A 24,433-nucleotide genomic window follows, 5' to 3' on the forward strand; every position below is an offset into this window, starting at 1 on the left:
TATCGATTTAAATTTCTCTTGTAAATGCACTTATATTTCTTGAAGATTCGCTGACTTTCTTGAGTTTCCTTCTTAATCCGCTGACCATATATTCTTTTCCTTTCTTCAATCCAAAATTTTCAGTATACTAGGGAGAACAGAAACGGACGCGGTGGCTCAGTGGTAGAGCGTTCACCTCTGGTACTTGGGGTCTCGGGTTCGATCCCAGCTCCCGCCAAGTGAACTTTGTGGTGGACAAACACCGTGTGCGTGGGTTTCCTGGGGGTTCTCCCGTTTTCTCCCACTTTCTTCATTCCATCATCTCATTCATTTTTCATCATCGCCGTCTCCTTTAGCCTAGCCGGCATAACCGTTGGACGTAAAACTCAAAGATTTCATTTCATTTCAACATAAACGCTCTCATGTGTGCAATGTGGCAACAATGGTGCCGATACTTTCTTTCTAAGCCTCGTATTATTCTCTCTCCTAATAACGTCACTTTATTAATTTAGTGTTATATTGTATTATACCGTACTAATCATTCTACACGTCTGCTCGCTATTGACTAATGATCGCATACCTTTGGCGCACGAGGCCCTGAGTTCGGTTTACGATGGGAGAGCATAAAACGTATGATAATGGTTAGGGTCTTGTTTTAGACTGTAAGTCTCATCCTACATATATCATACTATCACTGCTAACAACAAATAACACAAACACAAATCAATTAACTAATCATTCACATCTGTTTCTAAACTTCTTACCGATCATGTTAAAAGGACACTAATAATCCAACAATAATTGCGATAAGGTTCTAACGATAACTAGGTGACCTTAGGAACAACACAAAAAGTACAAACTTTTTAACATACGAATCGTAATGAAGTGGAACTAGTATGTGAAGGAAAGTAAATGAGTATCAGCTGATGCTGATTCATACTCTTATGTTTTACGTTTTAGTTGAATAACGTCAATTGCTTAGAAACGTACATCACGAAGACCACTACAGAGTGATATCCATAATTAATTAATCTCGCAGGAATACATGGGGAACTGATTTTTGATTGTCCATATCTTGAGAATGACTGGCTGTACCACGTCCACCAACGACTCGATTCCTAACTTTTAACCCTCTACATTATGAACAAAATTAATGGTTATTCATCTAGTTCTTTAGATTATGTGCATGGGCGCCCGAAGGGGAGGGCAGGATGGGGCCCGAACCCCCTCTGACTCACGAAAATGTATTAAATATCTTAAGATTTTCTTAATACAAATAAAGAATACCAAATGTAAATAGCAACCAGGGATTTGAGCCTCCCCGCCCTAGCAAATTTTCTTCGGGCACCTATGGTTATGTCTCTCCCGGACGGACATATGGACAGACGGAATAAATATAGAAAGAGTTTTGGTAAACCAAACTCTTTAAAATAATTCGTATCTTTCTTAAACAAATCAGGATATAAGTTCTTATATCGTCAATATTGTTGGAAATATTTATGGTATTCCCATTATTTAAGAAACACGACAATCCACTTCCGTAGTCATACAAAATAGAACAATATTTCGGTAACACTATCTACTAAATACACGGACACGATCTTGTCAACAACAAGATCCTTCTAAATGCTTCTTTTTCCATTACTATCCTTGCTTTTGTTTCACGTTCGCACTTCATATCAGAACTAATAATGCTACTCAGGTATCAAAAACTAGTTACTTGTTTTATTATCTCTCTCTTCCTACTTCTATATTTAGTATCGACCGCTTTGTTGAAATCACCATGACTTTTGTCTTCCTACCATTTATTTTTATTTCATATTTTTCACAGGTCTTCAAGTTTTATAACAGCTTATTGAATTTCTTCTTCTTTTTCTTCTTCTTCTTCTTCTTCTTCTTATTATTATTATTTTATTATTATTATTATTATTATTATTATTATTATTATTATTATTATTATTATTTTGATTCCGCAACAAACGTCGTATTATCTGCAAACTGTATACACCTAATTGTTCTACCTCCTACTGAAATCCTTCTTTAATAATTCTTTCTCATTATCTATTCTAGATTGATATTAAATAACATCAATGAGAGACAACATCCCTGTCGAACTCCCCTTCCAACTGCACTCTCCTCAATTATTTCTTTCCATATTCTAACACTTACTAGTTGGTTCACACACAATTTTTTTTATGAATCTACGATCTTTCTATTCCAATCCAATCTTCTTTAAAACTCTCAATAATTTCCAGTTTACGCGATCAAAAGCCTTTTCTAGATTAGTAAGTACAATATACACCTTTTCCCCTTTTCTATAAACCTTTCACCGATTACCAATAATAAGCCAATTGTATTACTGATAACTCTTGTGTCCTTACCTTTCCTAAACCCGAACTGCTCTTCATTGAAAAAAATATTATAAATTTGTTTTTCAAAGATGACGAGAGCAGGGTGATCCGTAGAACATTCCATGAGAAACGCTCTAGGCTCATTACGTGCCTTTGCTGTATGAATTCCTGAGTCCGGTTTCAGACGGAGATTTTTTTCGTCTTAGTGTTCATACGTCCCAATGGTTTTATTGTTTAAAACATCAAACACAAAAGTAGGTCTAAAAATAAAATAATAAATGTCACAATGATGAATATGGAATATAACGTCGATACTGTTAGAGGAAAATAAAGGATGCATAATAAGGTTACTTCCAAGTATTTTTAAAATAATGTATTGTGCAAGTTATCAGAATAAATCGTTGATTTTTACTTACTTTTTATTATTTTGATGCATTTAAAAATTACTTATCATCATCATTTAACTAGCCTACACGGCTAGTGTTGTCCATGAAACAAGATTTTCGTATCTCGTCTCGCAAACAATTAAAAGTATCGTCTCGAAATTTTTCTCGTCTTGTTCTGTAAATATGTACAAAATTTATGCCGTAACTTTTAACTTAATTTTATCTTTTATCTACAAGTTACCAGAATCCTTCCGCGTCAAGAGAGGTCCACGAAGGGTGTGATACATCATCACTTAAACTAAATTTATTATTCGAGTATATTGTATCTTGATAATTGAGTATATTGATAAATGCCTTTCAAACTATTCATGAAATCACTTTACCTACTTATGAATTTTATACTATGAATCACATAATATTAAAACTGCTTGAGATCTAAGACTTAGGAGAATTAATGCTACTTACGAGGATCGTGAAATTTGTTGTCTAGTCTCGAAAACAACACGAATTGTCGTGTTTCTAGTCTCGTCTCGAATTTAAAAAGTACTTTTCGTCTCCGTATTGGGACAAAACATTTCTAGTCCCGTGGGCAACACTATACACGGCACAATCTTTCTTAAAACCTATTCCCCACCCCTTGATTTCCCAATGAAACAATACCTCTCTCGAAAAGGTATCGTGAAAATAGTGTTTCTTTTCGCAAAGTGTATCTGTTCTATTGGAAGAACTTTGCCTCGTCTCGTACTTCGTACGAAAGCTTTGTCGTCTCGTCTCGTGGACAACTTCCCGTCTGCAGACATTTCGTATTGTATAAGTTGGAATAACTCTTTAGAAGCCACCGCAAATCTCGTATTCAAATAAACCTGCAATCTTAATACTTGGAATTCCTAGATTTATGCGTGTTTAGTACTATTATTACAACTGAGGGAAAGATATTTTGTGGATTTTTTCCCAACCCTAACTCCCTTGATGGGCCAAACCGTGCAATGAATTCTGAAAAAATCTAACGTAGCATACACGCCAAATATGAATTCATTGATTAAAACAATGAAATTAAAATTTATTTTAGAATAATTTGCGGGTCTATCTGTTACGAACAATAGCAATGTTATCTGAAGCAGGGCAGATCATTGTAAATGTGGAAAACCTTTAGTTCAGTCCTATATCATGTAAACTTATTGAACAAAAGTTATATATTTAAGTTTTACTGTGCTTATTCCAGTTTTTTCCACCATCTCCATTGCATTAATATTTGACCATCATTCACTTGCTTGGTTGAGTTCAGATTCGTTAGATTTAGATTTATGATTGAGATTTCTGGGCTTTCGGCATCTAAGGCCATTTAGCCCGTCACGTTTTGAGGGATGACATCCTTCAGCGAGCACACTATCCGAGGAAAGGGAAGGAAGAAAGGATTGGGGAAGGAAGGAAGCGGCCTGGAACCTATAAGTTAGGTACCACCCCAGCATTTGCCTGGTGTGAATGAAGAAAACCCAGGAAAACCTCATTTAGGATGGCAGGCCTGAAAAAGCGTTCGATCGAGCGCCCCACCGGGAATCGAGCCCGGGATCGCTCGTACCGAAGGCGAGAGCGTTAGCGAAACGCTATGCGGGGCCACACAGTTCAGATTCGGCATGATTGCATTCATTAACACTCCCTCGTAGTCTTGTCCAAATACTGTTCTGCAGAATAGATCGTTATACAGATAAAATTATTATTTTTTATTTTATTTATTTATTTATTTATTGGTAGCGCGATTTGCGGCGCAAGTCTGAATGAATGGTTTATCATATGCACTTCGCACTCCCAAGATGGGTCATCCTGACGGATTCTTCCAATACTCTCCTAAAATTTACTTATATATTGAATCAAATAACTATCATCCCTTCTATATTTAATGAGTTTATTAATTATTGTTATTGCTCTGGAGTAGCACTTTTCTATTTTACTATTACTATTTGTATTTCTTCTAAATGATAAGGGTTAGATATTAAAAAGCATTGGACGAATCTCGTCTGCTTCAATAAGAATTTGAATGGTACTAGTCTAGTCGAATGTTGAAGGACACCTTTATTAATTTATAGGCATTGGTGAACTTCCAATTTGTTATTGTTAATGTTCCTTCTGTATCTGAAACTCTGTTTAGTGTATCTGAGCGTAACTAGGATCCTTCTCTGAAAATATGCTAGCTGAAGAAAAAAGCATTGTTTAGCCTTTCACACATTTCTGGGTTAAGATATTTATTTTACATTTATTACATCATTTATCCTCCAATCATTTCACACGATGCAATGTTATGCACACTCTCCTGCCATCTATTGAGCATCCGTTGTACTTGCTGTGTGAAAATACACTCGCGCACAGTAAATGGAAGTTATACAACTATTGAAGTAGTAGCCGCTATAGAGGTGTCTGGAAATTGTTAGGTCATCTGCATTGGTTAATCGCCTGTTTCTGGGTTCTTTATTACCCAGACTAAAGAATAACTTGGCATTTACTCGTTCAACTTCCATTTACTATAGTCGCATGTACTACAGTTCACTATGTTGAGAACCTACAAAGCTAAATCATATTAAAAACAAAGAACCGTAAGTGCATCATAAAGTAAAGAGAGACAGAGAATAGGTATGTAGTTAACCACTGGCTTCGACTAATACAAAATCGTGGAGTTTACATTCACCTAAAAAATCTGTCACTACTACGCCTTTCGTCGCAGCTATATAACTGCTAGTCAACTGCTCTTTTGCAACAGTTTAATACTACTAAAGTAATTATATTAGGTCTCTAATTTATAAAACCCACTATATATTATATCTATCTATTCCAGTTTTCTATAAAATACCATTAGTGGTCTTATAATAATTATAAAAAACATATTTCGGAACTTCCTATTTCTCCTTACATCGATGATTAAAGTGATCCGAAGTTTCACATATTTGGGACTACTAGGCGTCCCGAACAGCTTATCAGAACTTATCAGCTACCCCAATTATATCTTTCAGACTTAATATACACTTTTTTCTTCTTTTTCTTTTTCTTTCTTTCTTTTTTTTAAGCTCCGCGTAAGCATGCGAGAGCATATCCAGTGTCACTCTGATTATATATATGTGTGTGTGTACATGGTACTTTGTTTTTCAGTAACTTTAGGTAGTATCTGGATCAAATTTGGTGATCAAGTTGCTGACCGTCTAAAGAAAAAAAGATCGATATATTTGATGACCGAGCTAGGTCACAGACAGGCTCGGCTCGGCAACAGATACTGCATTCCATAGTTTTGCAAGCCAGAAACTTCTGAGTTCTATTCACCTTGGCTTGTTTTTATTTTTTTTATTTAACATTCCACAATTATGTTCCGAGACTGAGATGGTAATGATTATAACAAACGAAATGGAAGAAAATGGGATGTACGAGAGATCTCGGAATAAACCCACACGGACGGTGTTTATCCACGACAAGAACTGCTTGGCGCCAGCTGGGATCGAACGAGAGACCACACGCACGCACTATATATATTTCCTATATTCTTTAATTCATCCATCACTGGCACAGTGAACAATTCAAATCATTTGCGTTTCCTCGTGGCAACATGGTTAGCGTACACGTCTTTGGAGTGGAGACCCAGGTGTGCTTCTCGGTAGGGACTCATTTGGTTTGGATTCCACGTTAAGCTCTTGTGAACCAAACTAAAATATTTCAAGAATCTGATTTTTCTCCCGTGTTATCACTACTAATTTTATAACTACATTAACTTCGAATATCTACATTAAATAATATTGTGATAAAAACTCCTATTTACACTCCTATACACACATGAATAAAAAAATCCATTTTTAAAATTGTTTCATAGTTAAACTACGGATGACTTCCAAATTATGTGAATTCAATACTTGAACTAGGACATCTATAACTATCGGTTCCTATAGAGGAATAATATTAAAGAGAGAATCAGTTCCTTGGACGCTGAATCCATATAAAAAGAAGCCATGTGTGGCCCCGAGTAGTGTAGTCGCTAACGCTCTCGCCTTCGGTGCGAGAGGTCCTGGTTTCGATTCCTGGTCGAGGCACTTCGTCGAAAAAGCGAAAAAGCTTTTTCACGCCAGCCATCCTGAATGAGGTTTCCACCATCACACTAGGTAGTACCTATATATAGGTTCCAGGCCGCTTCCTTCCTTCCCTTTCCCCAGATAGTGTGTTCGCTAAGGCACGTCATCCCTCAAACGCGACGGGCTAACATGGCTATATATGTCGAAAGCCCAAAAATCTAAATTCCAAACCCTAAAAAGAAGTCATTACTCGATATCTCTTGCTGTTTTCGCTCTATAGAGATTAATGTTGAAACCGGAAGTGCTAATTGATGTCTATTACTTCCGGTTGCAATACAGGAATAAAATTACAGATGAAACAAATTCTTGTGTTAGCGAATCCATATTTTTTTAAAAAAAAAATGCTTGTTGATATTCATATCCATTTTATCAAGTATGCGTGCGATCAATGAAGTAATCGGAGACCATAAATTCTCACCACCACCTGTTAGAACAGATAGATGAATGCCTAGTGTCTTGAGACGCTGAATGTGAAAAAAAAGAAAAGAAAAACGCGTTCTGGTGTTTCTTACCATTTTCGCTCTATGAAAACAGTATTGAAACCGAAAGTACTAGTAATTTTCAACCACTTCTGGTTTTGGTAGAGTATTGCGGGTGGTGACGGAATGTTTTCTTGAGACGTTGAATCGATTCCAGGAAAACACGGTCTCTACCAATTACCGTTTTTGTTCTATGGCTATTAACGTTGAAAATTGAAATGGTTTATTTCTACCACCTCCCGACTGAATAGAGGGTAACGGAGGATATTAAACCTATCATTGTAACGCTGAACCGATAGAAAAAAAAATGCTTTCGATGTGTACTGTCGTTTTTGCTGTGGATATCAATACTAAAACCACAAATACTAGTAAATTTTAATCACTTTCGATTTTGGTAAAATGCTATAGGTAGTAATGGTACGTTCTCTTGAGATGTTGAGTCGACAGCAAAAAACCGCTCGTTGCTGTTTATTCCGTTTTTGTCCTATGGCGATCAACGTTGAAACCCACCTTTCTACCACTTCCGGTTCGAATAGTGGGTTAGCGGAGGAGATGGAAACTATTCTTGCAACGTTAAATCAATTGCCGCCTCCACCCCAAAAAGTTCTTGATATATTTTTTCAGTGTTGTTCTGTGGAAATCAGTATTGAAACTAAAAGTACTAGTAAACTGTAACCATTTCCAGCTTTGGTAGAGTTTCGGCTGGTGATGGCACGTTTCCTTGAGACGTTAAATCGATTCAAAAAAAAATGTCATTATCTGTTAGTTTTTGTTCTACAGGCGATAAACGTTGAAACCAAAGGTGGTTGATTTCTACCACTGGTCTGAATAGAAGACTAATGGTGGAGATGGACTGGGACGCTTAATCAATTACAAATAATCCCTTTTCCATCTCTCTTACTGTTATTGCGCTGATATCTGTCGACAGATGGACAAACGGACGGACAAGGCCGTCACTCCAAACCTTAATAATTTTCCTTTCTTCACAATGTTAGTTTTTTCTGTTAGTTTGTTACTAGTCTATTATTATCCACCAAATTCCCTATATTAATTCATAAATCTCGTTTTCCCAGCAAATTAAATATAAAATCCCACAAAAAATCGAAATTATAGTAAAGTATACATAAAAAATTATCTGCCGAACAGATGAAAAATTATATTTGCTAGAGAAAATGGAAGCAAAATTTTACCTCCTTATCATCTTCATTCTCGATTTTATAATCACTTTGAGTTCTAATCGTAGGTCAAGTGGTATGCAACCTGGAATACAACAGAACTCTTTGGGTTGTCTATGTTCCGGGTCTTCTGAGACACTAAACTCTTGACCCTCATTAGGACATAAATTTTAAAAATTCATAATTGCCCGCGGTCCCTTCCCTACGGTAATCTAGAAGTTGCATGTCAAGCTAATGGAGAGAACATACGACATTCTGCCTTATCTATAAGATTCTTATACAGTGGGATGTGAGCATTATCATAGTGTGAATTTACCAATGCCAATATCCTTCTTGGTAAAAAGTTCTTCCTTGAAGAGATGTAAATTTTCTTCGATTATCTATTATCTGTTATCCTTCGCTGCAAACGTAAGGTTGTAATAACGTACATCTTTCGAATGCAGTTTCTTTTACTTCGGAGCTTCCCCAAAACAAACAATAAAAGTCAAATATTCAAAACCCAAGCCTTATAGGAAGGGCTGTTATTGGCCGGGAAAGATGGACAAGCACATTGTTTACATTTCTTCTAAGAATGGTAATGCTTGTAATTTAGCGATAGAATTGTAGGCTTTCTTTCCAGCTTTTCCGAAGTTATCCTGAAGCAAAGTATTGTTCGTTACATGTGTATTTATGGTTAACTAATTTCATTTTCAATAGATAAGCTGTACAAAATAGTTTGATTTTTTCTTTCTATGCAATAGTAGCCAGTTTGGTTGTTTCTCAGGTCTACATTTAGCAGCAAATCTTAAGTTAAAAGGCTTAATTGATTGTAGAAAGCCGCTCCTCACCAAGGGCGGAGATCCTGTGGGGGAGAGAGCGGGCCACCCTAAGCTCATGTGGGCCCCCTATTGTATTTATGTATATACAATATTTGGCATAATTTGAATGCAATTTGTCTTAAAATCCTCATATTATATATATATATATATATATATATATATATATATATATATATATATATATATATATATATATATATATATATATATATATATATATATATATATATATATCTTCTGCATCTGAATGCCCCCCCCCCCAAATTTACAGAGAAATCGGCGCCCTTGCTCCTTGCTATCTATTAACTACTTTTGCTCTATAGTACATTGCTCAAATCATTGCTATACATATGTCTACATATAACTTGTGCAGTCTTATCTTGTGCTTCAAGCTGCGTTTTTATCATATAGCTAGAGAAATGAGAGATTTCATCTTTTATATTTTCATTTTCCACGTCCTTCTTGTATACTGCAATGAATTGTTAGACATCAACTTCATCGCAGTTTACAAGGAGACGCATTGTTAGACATCATCTCCCTAATTTTGGAATAAAGTGGAAAATAGAACAGACTTATTCATATGCGGAAATTCTTCCCTTGCTTTCGACAAGAATTGTGTCGATAATAACGGTAAATGTCTCAACTTGGAATTTTTTCCTTCGCGTTAAATAAATGTCATCATTACCGTATGGGAACCTTTTAGTTCTGCTTCTTTCAGGTGCATGAATGCCATTTGTTATATTTTCTGTATATAGGCCTATCTGTAATACTACTTCTTCAACTTTATCTAATTTTTAACTGAAAGTTTCCGGACTTTTCATCAAATTAACTGCTGTTACAATATCCAAGCCAAGGTTTGCAAGTAGTTGCTGGTGACATTAAATCTTGTTAATATTCTGTGCTACAAAACAAATATGAAATGCAGTCCACATTTCATCATCGTTCTATGAAGAGTGTTAGCATCTCGTTGAGTGTCGGTGCGCTCTTCTTCATTCTTGCTTATTTCCTCAAGGATCTTCATTATTGTTTGAAAATTTAAAACTAGAGCCTTACGTGATTTAGTGTGGTTTGACCATCTAGTATCACTGAGCAGTGCCGTGCCGTGAAAAAATAGCGCCCGGGGAGAGAGTATAAGACTGTGCCCCCGTACCTATGAGTGACGTCGACAGACCAGCAGGTCTCTACCGTAAACACACTCTTAGCGTAGGATCAGCGTGGGGCCGACGCGGTCAAAGGGAATGGGTATACATTGTATACTATACAAGAAAACAATTTTCGTCGACAAAAACACATGACCCCGGAAGAAGAAATGGAACTAAAAGAATAGGAATTAAAGCGAACTAAATTATCAAACCAAAAGGACATATCACCACCAACCTAAGAGAACAAAATATGCAAATTTTAAATGTTTTTGTGCTTTTTCTTTTTGTTTCTTTTCTTTCTTTCTTTTTTTTTTACTTTTTTATATTTCAATATATATATATATATATATATATATATATATATATATATATATATATATATATATATATATATATATATATATATATATATATATATTGTATTTTGTTGGGCTCCGGACAAGACAAACACTGGACGCACACAATAGCAGGCTGGAATCGGTGTACCTCCACCCTAGATGGAGGAAAACGTCCACGGACTATATCCATTTCCCAAGACTCCGAACAACCACCCACGAGTCCAGTAGCCGCATTCGCGGCTGAAAGAGCATGCAAGAACATGCGGATGATACATGAAGCCGCCCTCAGTTCTAGCCCTTCCCAAATGATGTGGTCCGAAAGAATTTAGGATCAAACGTGATAACCCTAGAACACCCACGAACACGATGCTGTTCACCGCATGGCTTGGGACACAACCAGGGACTCCTTGCACGATGGGCCTGGTTCGAAAATTCGAAAAAACTGGATCTATTTGTGATGCACAGGAGGGACGTATCGGTGCATCAAGGACAGCGGCCAACGTTGAAGAAGTAAGGACACTGTAAGAAGAACCTTCAACATTAACGAGAAAATTACCCATTCAACTGGACGTCAGCGTTGTTTCTGCACATAGAATCATAAAAAAAAAAAAAGACCTCTGGTTATTTCCATACGAAATTCAAACTTTTCAACATCTGCGTAAGGTGTCAATTGAAAAGCAAATGGGATTTACGAATATAATCACTGATCTGGTCGATAACATCGAATTGGGTGTGAAGTTTGTTGTTTTAAAACGAAATCCATTTCTGGCTAACCGGGTAAGTGAATAAACACAATTACTGGGTATGGGGATCAGAAAAGCTAGTTTTCTGTGAAAATCACCCTCTTCATCTAGCCAAGGTTTTTGTTTGGGCAGATGTGTACCACGATAAGCTGGTGGGTCCACTTTTTTCGACTTCACAGTGACTAGCAAAGCATACCAATTTGTGCTGGAAAACCAATTTATCCCTTAAATTAGCCGCATAAATTACTCTTTGGCTTTTGGTTTATGCAAAATGGAGCAACGTCGCACCGGAGTATCAGGCTTCCGGGTTACCAATCAACATTTTGGAACACGTGTACTCGCTATGAGTAACCCAATTATTATCTTGGGCTATCGAATGGCCTTCATATTCTCCCGATACAATCTCTTGTGACTTCTGCCTGTGGGTGCACGTTAAGGATCTGGTTTACAAAATGCATCCTTCTGCTGTGAATGACTTCAAAATTGCTATCCACTGTTACTTCAGAGATGTTATGAAAGATGATCTTGAAAACTTTGAAGATCAAATGTGCCATCTTGTGGTAAGTAATGGCTCACTCTGAAAACCTTATCGATTAATTCCCTTCAGGAGACAATGCACAACCATCAAACGTTTATACATATATATATATATATATATATATATATATATATCTTTGCTCAGTACAAATTTATTTTTAAAAAGTGTTCGATTCTTTCTTCAACTCCCTGTATAATAAAAAAAATCTAATAAATGTTTCCCGATGGTAATCCACACACAGGTTTCTATAAAGTGTGTTGATAGTAAAAAAAAAAATATTGGGAACCTCTGCCCTATTCGACGAACTACCTATGTACGTTAAACGTTCTGTTGATTTTCAGACCTATGACAACGATTAAATAACAAATGCTTTGTTGCAATTAACAATAAAGGCTCACAATTTCTCCTCATTAAATTAATTTTACAAAAAGATTCTGAAATTCTTTATCAAGAAATTATTTAACTGTAGATTTGAAAAGAAAAAAATCGCAAATGCTTTCACATTAAATCCAATCGTGAAAATTAATTTTCAACATGCGAGTATTAACCTACTTACTTTATGATATTTCTTCAAGGAGAATGTCAGATCATATTTTCATTTTAGTTTGTCTTGTAGCTGAACGAATATCATTAGTTGCATTATTAATAATTCCAGAAACGAATTATAAACACAATAATTATGAATATTCAGTGCCAATATAATTTTCACTTCTTTAATATTATGCATTGATAAAATAGAAAAAAGCAATATTAAATCAGTCCATTTTATGTTTCTTGATTTAGTAACGCGTTTGCACCTCTCATATTACGTGCTTTTTCTGCAGAACAATATCACTACTAATGAATTTCATAATACTCGAACTGTATCATTCAAGTCCTCCCTTCGTGATAGCCGCGCACAAGACTCCATTAAACTACTAATTGAAGGCTTAATTAACCCTTTAGATGGTTTGTTTTACTTCTAAAAGAATTAGTACGTTAAAATATGAATTCTTTTGCGTCGATAATTATTCTCTGACGACGTCTTGCTCTGTTTGGTTTCAAAATTATTTCAATGGCCATTAAGGATGCAAATAAATTTCGTAAGAACGTCTGAAACGGTAGGCAGCAAATTTGATGTATTACACGCCTTATTATGTCAACAAGAATTGACGCAACTAATTTTATAGAAGTAATTAATAATGTAAGCAATTCAGGGCTTATTCAGGCGGATTCCACTGTTACGCAAATTTAAGTGAGATCCGAAAATGCTGTTCACAGTAAAATGAGTTACATTTTGCGTTTTGGAAAACTAATAACAAAACGAATGACACTATTAAAATTTTGCCTTTGATTGGTTGAAGGTTGTTCTCTTTTCAGCTCTAAGACTAGAGGAGATAGGACCTACTGTTCTAAAATAGAAGAACTATTCGGGCTTTGAATCCGGGAAAAGTATGTACGAGAATGAAACCCGGGACCACGTGTGTTAGTCAGTTGGCCATGAAGAGACACTAACATTTAGAGAACAAAGGAGCTTACAACATACGAAATACATATTTAGTCTAAAGTAGTATGTGCATTACTACTATTAGGAGTATACGTGTCACTGTTAGGAGAATGTACATCACTATTAAGGTATATATGTGTGTGTGTGTGTGTCACCGTTACAAGAAAATTAGAACATATACAACCAGCTTCTATTAACATATACAACACACATCAAAATAAGCAATTTTGTCTATTGGGAAAGTTAGAAAATGTGAATTACGGACGTAGTGTTTTTTTTTTTATGTATTGTACACTGTGGTTGATTTGATAGATTGAATGCTATATCGTTTTATGGAACCATATCAACACTTAAAGCAAATAAATGAATAACTCATTTCTGTACCATTCAATAAATGAATTAAATAAGCAGAAAATTTATTGAATGATACAGAAATGAGTAGCAAGAAGGTAGATTACCATGAGTAATTATTATTACTATAGGAATGTATAATAGTAATTGCAGTATTTTAAGAAACTGGATTTACGATTAAATACCACTTGAGAGCGTAGATTCAAATCCTACCAAATGCGCCATTAAAAAAAATAGTCTGTAGGTACATCAAAATGACTTAAGCCTGACCCAAGTTCATTTTCTTAAAGTGTCACAATAACTGCTATGCAGTTTAGTCACATACCTTTACAATAATAATAATAATAATAATAATAATAATAATAATAATAATAATAATAATAATAATAATAATAATAATAATAATAATAATAACTCATGGTAAACTACGTTCTTGTAACTATAAAATAAACGTCACATTCGCGGGAAAATCTCATTCTTAAATTAAAAAAAAAAAAACTTACCTTTAAGTATAAAATGTTACATAAAACGACATAGTCTAACAAATCAACCACAATATACAATAAATGAAAAAGAAAACAATAATCCACACCTTCCTTTAACCTTATCAACATAATTGAACAGAGTAAAAACTATCAATATTATTGGCAATTAAAGATATAGCTTTTAAAGCCATAACAATTTTTTTTTTTCAGATGAAATATCAGTGTAACATTCCACCTCATACCCTTTAGGCAACAATAGACAGATGATTAATAAAAATGAATGGTTCTAAAATTATTTTTTTGTCCTCTCCCGCCAGAAATCGAACCCGGGACTATTTGTACAGAAAATACAGGCACTGGCCATTTGTTTTTCTCAATTTTCACGAAAAGTACATATGAGAATTTGCCCTCAAGCATACCATTTTGTTCAGCCTGATGTCATCTATTGATTCGTAATGCTCATCTATGTACAATATTAAAGTTTTAATATTTAATAACTGTCGTCTTGGTAGCATTTATCGATCAGCATTTAATTTTGACAAATTAAAATGGATTTTCTCCAAAACTGCGCGTTAAGATTTAGAAGTTAAACTTAACACATCATTCTGTTCAGTTCAATGAGATTTATCAATTGGTGTGTGACATCTTTGGACTCCTTTTTAAAAGAATTTTCAACCAAGAACTAAGACATGATAACTTCATGATGTTTCCGAAAACATTTTCTTAAGTTTTAAAGGTCATACCATGATCTATTCAGCCATGTGCAACAGCCGGCCCGCCTAACCCTATCTTGTGGCCCGCTTGTGGTCAATTATTGAATATGATAATTATTATATTTTTCTTTTTTTGCAAAATCTGTTAAGAGTGAACCAGAAATTTTAAGTCGATCACGCAGTGCAAAACGTGGAAACGCCATGAAAACAAGCACCTGACATTCGCAGGTAATTGGAGAAAAATTTCCGTCGATATAAGGATTGATAGATGTAGCGACAAAGTCGTCAGTCGACAACACCAACCTCGAGTCCGACTCACTAGATAGATAATGGTTCATAGTCACTGTAATTCGATTTTTTTTTCTCGCCTGCGTAAGTATGTTTGCACACTCATAACGACTTCCTTGTGTGTGAGGCAGTTAGATGACTGTAAGGGGTTGCAAAAAAGTTGTAAGAAAAATTGGTATCAGTAACTAGTGTTTCTTTTACTGCATTTTACACCAGGAGAATCTTTATGTCAAAACATTAAAAGTTGCCCATGTTATGAATACAGTGGCGTTTTGTGTGAACTAAAAGTCGAAAGGCATCAGGAGCACGAGGATTTGATCTACTGTTCTGAAATACGTTGATTGAACAAAGGAAAGATGCTGCAGCGTTTTTATAATCTGATAAAAGAGGTGCCACTTTTCTTGGACATGAAAAGAAAACCCATGTCCCAGTTAAGCGATAAAAAGTAGTTGTGTGGTCTTGCATTTCTTGTGGATATTACGTCACTTGGCTCATGAACTTTACGGCCATGTCAAATACTTTCAAACGAAGCTAAAACTGTGGGAAAATCAAATGAAGAAGGAAAGTCCTTCCGACTTCACAATTACAACCCTGTTACAGGGGGATAAATCATTCTGTAACTTTTTTTGGCAGATTTGTTTTAAGAATTAATGTCCGATTTAGAGACTTCAGTAAGGAGGAAGTGAAATTCAGTATTTTCTTATCAGCATTAAGCGATGACATTAGTAGTACACCTAACAATTTGCAGATAGACCTTATTGAATTTCCGGAGGATGTTGCTTTGAAAAGGGTATTTCAGGATATCTGTTTGTAAGAATTTTGAGAAATACTTTTCATGCAACAAGTACTCCAACATAACTCTTTTCAACATGAGGGCCATGGCATTGTTTGGTAGCACATATCTATGTGAGCAATTCTTCTCACACATGAAGCACGTTAAATTCAAGGAGAGGTAAAGGATAACAGATGTCCACCCTGAAAACTACCTCTACATTGAAACATCTAGTTTACCCCTGAACGCTGAGAGACTGGTTTAGGATACGAGGGGTCAATTTTCATCACTAAAATTGTTGTAAGTAGACACACAATTCTGCTCCTCTTTAGTGAATGAATATTTTCGTTACAAGTATAACAGTTTTGCGTTGTTGTAGTGTAATTTACGATGAACTTGCTCCATCATTGAATGCAATATTATTAAATTGTCGTAAAATTGATATACCAACATTGTGGCCCGCGATGCCAATTAGTACTCTATGATTGCCCCACCCACTGTTCCAAGTTGCACACCCCTGATCTATATTAATTAGAAGTATTGTTTAGCGCGCGTCACCCCGGGTTTGATATTTCCGGCAGAAGTATAATTCCGTTGATCCAGTATCCCCTGAGGCAAATGCATAATACCTTCAATTAAGTTGTGGTTAACATAGTTTAAATTAAAAAAAAAGAAAGAAATATACTAACTGCACATAACTACAAGCTATCTGGCTGGGCAGTCCTTCGCGGACTGTAACATCAAGGAGTTTATATTTTTGCTAGAAATCCAAAGTTTTGCACAAACTCTTATGGTCACCCTATATACTAGACTGAATACTCATTATGTGAAGAGAAATATTGAACAGTAGTATCACTACTGAAGGTACAGGATACATGCCTCTCGCGTCCGCCGCCTTGAATTATAATTACTTAATTTTTAAATTCAACAGGAAATACCAGCTGTAACTTTTCCAACAAAAACTTCCACCTTAAGAAACCTGTTCCTTCCGTAAGATCATTTTCGAAAGAACTTAAATATGACGGCGTTCCACAGAATTCTTTAAACTGGAATGACCACAACAACTGTGTCTTTTTAGTTCTGCACCACTTCCGCTGCGCATGATCCATATCCTAACGAAGGAGAAAAAAAGAAGGCATACACACGAAAGCAAGACAGTTCAATCTTTACATTCTTAATGATTTATAGGTTGAATATAACGTGATATATTTCTGTGAATTATAGAATTGTTCAAATGCAATATAGGTCTATGCTGTATCATGTCATCCATAAGAAGAAATCTAGATTTTGTCCCCAAAAGGATTTCCTATAGTAATATTTTACTGATATTTTCTTAGCTCTTTCTGAGAATCTCTTAACAACAGTGAAGCTGATTTTATTTGGCTGCTTTCTCTCCCTGTACTTCTACATGAAAGTATGAGAGTACTCTAACAATTGTGGATATTTTAGCACAATTCAAACGTGTGTGTTTTGCCTCCTTGTAAACACTACCACTCTTTCTGAAGAATCACAAAATTCCCAAAATTCAGGGGAAAATGCCAAATTTGTGAATATACAATATCTAAAGGTGTTATTGTAGTACATATTATGAAGAAATATTTCTTCCATAAAGTCCTATCTCACTCTAAAAATAAAAGTATTCGAAAAGAATGCAAAAACTGTAAAAGGACTAAAATAAAATAACTTCGAACAAGAAATAAAGAACCAGTAATGAAAGGATTAAAGAACAACTCTAGATAAAAATTATAATACTAGCAAAATAAGAAATAAAATCAATTCTAACAAAAGGGTAGTTACATTTTGATTTGATTTGAGTTTAGCTTCCCGTTTAGCAGTGGGGCTATATGAGACGTGGACCTACAACTTAACATGGAATTAGAACCACATGAGCTCCAGCCAGGAAGGGTAGTTACAGGGGATGCTTTAGCTCCATCTTCATAATATGATAATTCCCTAACATGTCTTTCTTTAAATGTCAATTCGTTTCTAATTTTGCTTCAAGTATAGTCTCACTTTACAACTCTCAAAATAACTCTAAAATTAAAAAAAAAAAAAAAAAGTAATACTTAAAATTTAAAGAAGATTTGAAACGTAGAAAGTATAGTGAAACCTAGTGATGACACTTTTGAACATGCTACTTTACACTTACAAGTATATGATAACTTTTGTAGTACTGTATGCATAATTTCATCAAGTAAGGGTTCAAGCAAACTCCAGAGTTCATATATCTCAGACGTTTGTATACGTATTTTAATATGGTAAAGGTTTATTTTTGTACTATATCTTGCTAAAGGGGGAAAACAGAAATCTCCCTTGGGTACGCCACTGGTTTTATGACACCATAGCATCATAATGACGGATTTCTCACCAAACAACTTGCTACAACCCTTACTACTCTATTTCATAGTAGCTCTCTGCGCTGGTCTAGTAGCTAGCGCGCACACGTCTTTGGTGTACGTGTCTTGGGCTCGATTCCCGGTAGGAAAGCCTTGAAATATGAAGGTATTACGGTGCTTCAGGTTCCACCTTAAAGTGTAGGTCCACGTCTCATTTAGTCTAGGTGCTGAAAAGGATTGGTAAAACTTAACCAACCAACCGACTCTATTTTAAAGTACCTCATATGTTCCGGAGAACTCTATTCTACAAATTTTTATATTGCCTTTTATTTGTTATTTTAAAAATAATAATAATAATAATAAAAATAATTTTCCTGAATTTCACTTGAAAACAGAATTGTCCTAAATCCACGGTAGAGTGTGTGTGTTCCGGTCAATTCCACAGAATTTTATTTATTATTTATTATACGTCGCGATCTTCCGTAGTAAGTGATCTTAATGAAGATAGACCGTTTGATCAAACTATTAGGTTGAAAACATTCGTTAATCAAACAGAGCTTGGCACATGAAAAGTGAGTATTCCTTTTTAAAACGCTCTGCCTCAGATGAGTATTATTCAGAGCTTCTCAAGACAGCAGTTTTACTTTTCTCTTTTAGGTTACGGCTAATGTCGAAAGTGTGTCAATGATAAATATTGAGATTGAGTGGACTAACAACAAAAATAGAATATCATCAATTAGAACTACTGAGATTCAGTATAAGATGGCGTTTGTAAATTGCTCTCACGTTTTTCAAACTGAAAAATATAACTGATATATGAAACACAATTACGAAGTTATGTTTACTAAATTAAAATAGGTTATATAAACTGATGTCACTGGAGTGTTTTTACCATTTTACATAAATATAATCTGTGCAGTTCAATATCATACAACTTTTTGCCAGTTTTTTTTCTTTCTTCCGAGGGGGAATGGCAGCTCTATCTTTAACAAAATTATTAATGAAGAGAGTTTTTCTCACAATCTTTACAAAAGTTACCATCTCCTCAAGGAGGAAAACAGATTTTATACGATTTTTGGTCAAATTATTTACGGTGAAATATCAACATTATTGCATTTTACTTATAACTAAATTAACAATGATCAATTCTATATCACTAACCTACCACCGGTTACTGAACGAAAACTTTGATATCTTAATCATAATCCATGTTATGATACGCTTAATACGTAAGATCATTTGGTAAATGCTTTGATTTTGCCTGAGGCTAGCTCAAGGATTTCTCTAGTCTTTATTCTTAGCCTAGGTCATATCTGCTGAATGCCGGCGTCTTAATTGAACGACCAAGGAAACAATAACCTACTTTTATGTTGTTTTTGAAATACAATATGTTCCATCAAACAACAAGGCGATATATAATCAAAAAATAAAGTTAAGCCAGTGGCGGCTCTGGAATGAAGTTAAATCTGTAAAAAAAATTACATTTTATCGCCAAAACTTAAGGTAAGAAATTAATTTCTGTAAACAGATTTTTGAAGCTGTATGAAGCTTTCTTCCCTTGGCTTGTAGCGACAAAATTTAAGATTTTACCGATTGATTTCCCTCAAGTGCCGCCACTGTAAACATATCTTTCATTATCATGTCTTCTTCTAAGCTGGCAACAGAATACTACGAAAGCATGACAACATTTGAAATGCTTAGTAAATCATGAAATATTTTGTTTAATTTTATTAATTTCACTTTAAGTATTAAAATGGGAAAGTAAAAACTGAACAAAAAGAAAAAAAGCGTCTACATCACATGACTTTATAACTTCGTAATAATAATAAGATGCAATTTTGTTATAATTACCTAATTTAAATCATGATTTTTTACTGCTATTTACACGAAAAGATTTAAGTGGAATTTAACTACTCAAGACCCTGAGAATATTTCTTGAGACTTAAAAAAAATCACAATATAACTTTTCAATGATTGTTGAAAGACAATATCATTAAAACAAATCACACACATTTATCAACGTTGCATTGTCTCCAAGTGTTCCACAAGACTTCATAATTATGCACATACGACTTTTGAAAAAATAGAGAGATGTGAACATATAAAATAGGAAAATCCTGTTTCAGAAACATAACAACACACTCATTGACATATTAAACACTGCACATTTTTTTCTTTGTCACATACATATCTGTTGTAAGTTAAATGAAATAATGTAGTTTTCATAACTATGCACACACACCTACACATGAAGAAAATGTCCACATTTTGTATTGACGTTATTGGTATTTCACGAGATCACAGACGGTTGTAATGTCTTCTACGGAGAAGCAAGTATGTAAACCAAGAATATAACAAGTGTCTTTTGTTCGGTTCCAAATTTGAGTAGCACTGATTACTAAATGCCCTTGTAGGCATAGCCACAGGCGTCAGAATTTTAAAACAAACTTTTCTAGTGCCATTAGACGTAGGTATTTTCACGGTGAACGTGTAGCAATACATTTTCGTTGATTTAAGAAAATTCAATTAATTAAACATAGGAAGACAAAACTGTTGATACTGCTTTTATCTTATTAACTAGATACATCCAACAGATTGTCACAGTATGATATTTTGTTGTAGGAATACCATTAAATGAGGTAATTCAAATTTCACAAGCACATATCTCTGGACTAAAATTTTTAAGTTGTAACAATTAAGCAATAGCGTCTCCAGTCGAAATATGCTTCCACATGTCGAAACCCACTGGAACGCGGTCTTCTATGTACATGCTACATATACGTAACTACCAAACTAAGTAGCTTGAATACTTTGGCATTCATCTGAACTAACCGGTTGATAGAGCCCGCGGCTTCTCACCACGCCCGACTGAAATCACAACGCACGCACTGTTTCTTTTAACGTCTAGCATGACATCCGGTCTGTAAGTTAGTTAGCTTTTGGTTTTGGTTTTCTCACACAAGAATGAGCTTTCGGAAGAACAATCACCCCTGTTCATAAAAAGCACAACAATCTTCTTCTTAATGTCTTTATCTCTCTCTGTAATCAGTTACTTCACATATCGACGCACAATTGAGATGTTCTCTAAAGGCACAAACAACTATATCGTCAAAATTACGATTAAACACAGTACATACTACTGTTAAGAAATATCCTTATTTAGAAGAATTCAATAGTATTTGAATACGAAACTACCAGCTAGCACAAGTCGTACAACGACTGTAAGCTATAAGAACTCTTCACCAGACAGTTCCTTACATGAGCACTTAATATGCACTAGAAGCGATGAGGTAAGATTGAAAGATTAATAGCAGTGACTTTTCTTCCTCTTCAATGAATGCGAGGAATTCTTCACGATGTATGTATGCTCTCTTAAGTCTTGAGTTCGGAAAGTCATGCGTGGGTGGACTCAGCAATGTGAAGACACGCTCTTACAAGCAGAGGAGGACCAAAAAAAAAGCGTCGAAGAACTTGTCTAGTAACTGTTTCTTCATGACGTAACAAGATTTACCTTGGAGCAGTGAAAGAGAGAGAGGTAGCAAATAGAATCCTCACACATATGTAAATTATTCAATACTAAAGAAAGTTACCGTCTATAGTATCTAGGTTAGTTCATTCATAAACTATTTTCTTTCCACGTTAAGGTCAATCTGGTATTATATTTGTGACGGTGAGGATTTTCATTAAATTACTTCTAACCAAACAATATAACTATCAGAAAGCCAATCCTGAAAACCATACAACCTCCTTTATCACACGCTCTAAACCTTCGCAAACAGTTCCCTTTATTACACTTTTAAGACCATATGACAAACAAAACAAGAAACTGTTTACAATCCATTCTGTATTTATAGTTCACAGCTGCTTTCTAAGCTATAAATATGAAGCGCAACCCCTTAAGGATATTTTTTGATACACTTCTCCACTATGCCGCTGCTGTATATTTTTAAAACCACAAACACCAAGAACAGTATTAGAATATATATTATATAGAATTAGAACTATACAGTTAGCTTCCTATTATATTTACATAATGTTACTTTGTTCTATATATATAAAAAAAGTGACAGAGTTATTCATAGTTTCTCACGTAAGATTATATGTCACAATTACAGATATATTCGTGAACAATAATATCTTATAAAGCCACACTTTGTCTGATTAATCCAGTCGAAACATTCTTTGACTAACCATACAAAATGAAGTTTAGAGGGTTACTTATTAATTAGCCGTGTAAAATAATGTCGAGATAGTTTTAATAGTGTTTAATACTCAAAGAGGAAAATACTCACGCTCACCAACCCAGAAACAAAGAAATAATAATAGTAATTATATATAGAAAGTATGTTCACGAACTATGGGGATAACTTCGAGAGCTGATTCTGCAAGTTAGGGGATAACTTAGAGAGCTGAATCTGCAAGTTAAAACAAAACAGACTCTATTAACTCGTGACCAATAATGAATAGTTGGAAACCCGGTAGAAGTGATAAGTTACCGAAATTGTAGGAAAATGAACTGAGCGGAATATTGTCCGTTTTAGACTCCGTCATAACCCGCTCCACCGAAAAATATACGTTTATACAACATGCAGTAGCGCCGCGAGGAATTTCCTAAGAACATGGAAGGGATTCTGGGTGCAAATGAATATGTGTACCAGTGTGTGTGTGTGTGTGTGTATGTAACGTATCTTTGTGTCGCGGTCCACTTTTATATAGATTTACACTGTTATTTGGACCTCACTTTCCAGAATGGTGGATCTGTCGTATGGCCTCACGGATTTCAGGGCCTCAATCATCAGGATTTTACCCTTTCAGGATATCGCTGTTCCACTTCCTGGAGAGCATCATGTTGCTGAGTAACATTTGTATGATATTTGTCATGCTCTTTGCCATGTTCCTGGAATATCTGAACGGATTCCACAGCCGTGTGAAGCGTTGCAATGTTTACATTACCGCCCACGATGGTCATTTAGATCATCTGCTATAAGGTAAAAAAAGGTCCATCAACAAAATTATTAATACAAATGTCAAGTTTTTGCTGGTTTTGATAACAATGTTTCCCATAGTTTATTGGTCCACTTCCCATTCGAAGCGAATATGAATTTTCCTGTCCGTGAGGGTAGTTACCCTGGTCACTTCAGGTTTTAACCTTTGAAAAAAAAATCATTTGAAGCTGAAAATTGATGTATTTACTTTACTTCATGCCCTGAACATCATATCAAAAGTCCTGAACTCTCCCCTGTCCGCGTCATGGCTTTCCAGGCGATTCAATGAATGGAGTGTTGGAGAAACGCTGGAATAGTTGTTACATGCAAACAGCTGGGCACCGGACCTCAAATTCGATTTAAATCAAAGTACTATATACGCCTCAGATTCAATTACATATTGAGTTATTTACACATTTTATGGTGCCACAATAAATTATCAAAGTCTGCAAACGTTAAAAGAAAAATATCTTTATTTCGTTTCCTTGCTCTGAACACTAAAGTATCGTGGGCATTGTAAAATCGCTCAGTATAAAAGTTTTTCTGCAATATTTTAGCTTTTCATTGATACGTATTTTATGCATGTCCAGGGGGCACGGTGGCTCAGTGGTAGAGCGTTCACCTCCGGTGCTTGGGGTCCCTGATTCGATCCCAGCTCGCGCCGTGTGGACTTTGTGGTGCACAAACACCGTGCTCGTGGGTTTTCCAGGGGTCCTCACGTTTCCTCCCACTTTCTTCATTCCACCATTTCATTCATCTCTCATCATCACCGTCTCCTTTAGTCTAACCAGCATAACCGTGGGACGTAAAAGTTAAAAGATTTCATTTCATTTTTATGCATGTCCGACCGATAATTACGGAGATATACGCTCATGAATGAAACAAAACTAAGATGTAATGAGATTACTTTGTGGGTAACTAGACTACCCACGCAGTTATACTTTGCAACACAAGCACTATGTAAC

The 24,433-nt window shown here is 35.3% G+C and overlaps 1 protein-coding gene across 2 annotated transcripts in view; it reads right to left on the minus strand.

Annotated features, from left to right (window-relative positions):
- The window catches only part of Mhcl (Myosin heavy chain-like), a 545,621-nt gene that overhangs the window by 445,856 nt on the left and 75,332 nt on the right, over nucleotides 1-24,433 (minus strand). The window lies entirely within an intron of this gene.

This window comes from Thermobia domestica, chromosome 8 (assembly GCF_964235325.1).
Source record: "Thermobia domestica chromosome 8, izTheDome1.hap1.1, whole genome shotgun sequence".
In the NCBI taxonomy this organism is placed as follows: Eukaryota; Metazoa; Arthropoda; class Insecta; order Zygentoma; family Lepismatidae; genus Thermobia; species Thermobia domestica.